The sequence below is a fragment of the Rhinopithecus bieti genome, unplaced genomic scaffold (assembly GCF_001698545.2).
Source record: "Rhinopithecus bieti isolate Rb0 unplaced genomic scaffold, ASM169854v2 scaffold_9996, whole genome shotgun sequence".
In the NCBI taxonomy this organism is placed as follows: domain Eukaryota; kingdom Metazoa; phylum Chordata; class Mammalia; order Primates; family Cercopithecidae; genus Rhinopithecus; species Rhinopithecus bieti.
In genome coordinates, this window is record NW_016806973.1 from 3,449,148 (window position 1) to 3,452,450 (window position 3,303).

The following is a 3,303-nucleotide window of genomic DNA, read 5'->3' on the forward strand; positions in this document are numbered from 1 at the left end:
GAATTATGTGCCAATTAAGGGGAAGTTTATATAGGAATTTCTAGGATGAGGGTGGTAACTTCTGAGGTTTCAGGTCACTGTGGTGGAAAGGGGTGCGAACTTCCAGGGTTGCCATAGCAATGGTAAACTGACATGGTACACTGGTGAGCATGTCTTAGGGGGAGGTGCTTCTTCCCTGGACCTGTTGTAGCTAGTCCTCCATTTGGTCGAGTGTCTGAGCCCCACCTTCTACCTCAGTATCTGGGTAGGCAGTCATGATTAACAACTCACCTTCTAGGGCATGTAGGAAAGAGAACTCATTTTCATCCATATCATGTGGTAGCTTATTCCCTGGGCCTCAGGGAATCTAGAGCTTCAATAATGGAGGGATATTGGAGGTTGCAGAGTTCACTTAAACAATCATTGGTCTCTTGTCTGCATCTGAGATAATTTGAGGAATTTGGGTTAGACCTAGAAGGGGTTTTCAGTAATTGTAGAGGTCAACCTCTCATTTTTACAAATAAAGTTACGTACAGTCCTGAACTTTTAAAATTCTTTCACCAAATTCATATGCCTTGATTCTCTCTTTTCTTATGAAAAGTTATTTTACCAAGAACTTTGCATCTGCATACAAACAGGGGGAACAAACAGAGCTTTCCCTATTTGATGCAAATCCAAATAGAAATAGATGCAAATCCAGATATGCCTAGGTTTCTCAGAAGGTTGCATTTTCAAACACACTTTCCCTGGTAGAGCCTGGTAGAGTTTCCCTAACAGAATACCACAGGCTGGTGGCTTAAACAACAGAAATTTATGTTTTCACAGCTATGGAGGCCAGAAGTCCAAGATCAGGGTGCCATCCTGGCTGGTTTCCGGTGAAGCCCCTCTTCCTGGCTTCCAGATGGCCACCTTCTCACTACGTTCTCACATGGATTTTCTCTGTGCATATGGAGAGAGAAAGAGAGAGATCCGGTGTCTGTTCCTGTTCTTACAAGGGCACCAGTACTGTTGGATAAGGGCCCCGCCTTTATGAACTCATTTAACCTTAGTTGCCTCCCTGAAGGTCTTATCTCAAAATACATTAGCGGTTAAGCTTGAACATACGGATTTGAGGGAGGGGACACAATTCAGTCCTTAGAAATCTTTATGCCCAAATTTTAATTAGCAAGAAAAAGTCGAATATGAATCAAACATTTTGAAGCCAATGAAAATATCCCAGGGCCTTAGCGTATCTGAGTAGTGTTGAGACCAGGGGATAAAAGAAAAGTAAACAAGAATTTTAAAATCTGGAGATGTGCAGAGAGAATAATTAGCTCAAGAATTATTCAAGTTATACTGAAAACTCCACCTGAGAGAGCTTGTTGAAAAACGGCTTTACTGAGCTTGAAGTAAAGATGATAAAATATCTGTATGCATGAACTGGATTTTGCTCCCAAGTCAGACTTAAAAATAGCTGCCTTGATAGTTTGTACATCAAGATGCCCCACACTGTAAAGAGCTTATATGGAATTCTAAACAATTGTTTGATGCTTTCATTCATTACCAATATAGTAACCAAATTACTGGAAGGAACTCTGGTGATAACTGTGGCAATCTATAAATGGTTTTCCAAGCAGAAGATACAAGTGACGGCCTCACTCAACACTGGGATTCTGTGGGAGACCAAGAATCACAGTCACAGTTGTTGATTTCAAAGGGCAATTAATTCCTTGGTTGCTGGTTACAAAATTCACATTATTTTAAAGATTAGAAGAGTGCCTGATTCATAATAAGCCCTCACTATGTAATTTCTATAATCTTGGGTAGTTTCAAATGTGAAATTCTCTTTCTAAGCAGAATTATAGCATCCGGAAATTAAGCCTCAAAATTCTAAGAGGGAGGAAACTTGAGAAAATATTGGTAATCAGTCAAACATCAAATTTTAGAATCTAAATTTATCACCACTGTGATTATATAAAACAATGTTGTAATGCGTTTTGGAATCAATCATACTTTTTGTTGCATTGGGTCATGAAACTTTGTGCTTCAAATATATCCTTTCTGACTTTTTGTCCTTTAATATGTAAAACAGCACACAGAGACTGGAGGTTTGCTGTGAAAGATCAAGATTGATATCCCAAGAATGAGACGCAGTTTTGACTTCAAAAAAAGTTTTGAAAAGAAAGAAACAAAAAAGAAATGAACATGAAAAAATTAAAATTCCTGAATATTAATGACAATAAGTTGAAATAAACTTTTTATTCAAATTTCTACTTGATTAAGAATTTCTCATATTTTGGTAGGAATTTTTTTCCTTTTGAATAAAAGCACTTTTTTCATAAATCTGATAAACTCAGTTTAAATCGGAACTTTTCAAACATTAACTGTGAGGGAAATGTTACTGCATTTTTTAAAGGCAGCATGATCTGGAAAATGTCACTAAGCAATGCGAAATGTTCCTGTACTTCAAACTGAACAAAGGGGTAACACCGTGTCCTTAACATATAACTTGCTTGTAAAGTTATATGTAACTATTAAGCAGCTGTTGGAAAAAAATACTCTAACTCAGCAGTAGCTATGCTGGGACTCCTTACCACATTTCTAGCATATTTGAATTTAATTTTTATTCTTTCTGTCGTCAGAGGAAAATAAATTTATAGAGATCCACTGAAATCCAGTGTAAGTTTCATAAAAGATGAACAACAGAAGGTTCAGTCAATGTGATTCAAAGCATAGTTTGTCAAAAAGGCGAAAGGTTAAAGTGTAGAATTGTGAGAGCTTAGAGGAGAGGTGACAGTAATTTAAAATAAAGCTATAAAATCTCCAGACAAAGTGTGTGTGCATACATAATTTCGAAACACTAACAGACAACTTAAAAGTAAAACAGGATTGTACTATAACATTCATAAAAAAATACAGACTATCCTCCATATTGTAAGTCCCAAGAAACCCTAAATATTATCCACAGGTTTCAGTTTTCACATGCTATTTTTATTTTACTATAACCATAGAATATTCCTCTATAAGGACTACTTCTGCACAAATTTGGGAAATGAGCTGGTCTTGAAATAAAACACTATCTTTATACATTTTGGTAAGGCAGTCACAACCTTGCAGACTATATTCAACATCTGAAGGTGACTGGGCATCCACAATTGTAAGCAACTTTATGATTTTGGAAAAATACCTACAGATTGTGTTAGCAGCATTTTATTTTATTTTATTTTATTTTTATTTATTTATTTAGACACAGAGTCTAGCTCTGTTGCCCAGGCTGGAGTGCAGTGGTGTGATCTCGGCTCACTGCAAGCTCTGCCTCCTGGGTTCATGCCATTCTCCTGCCTC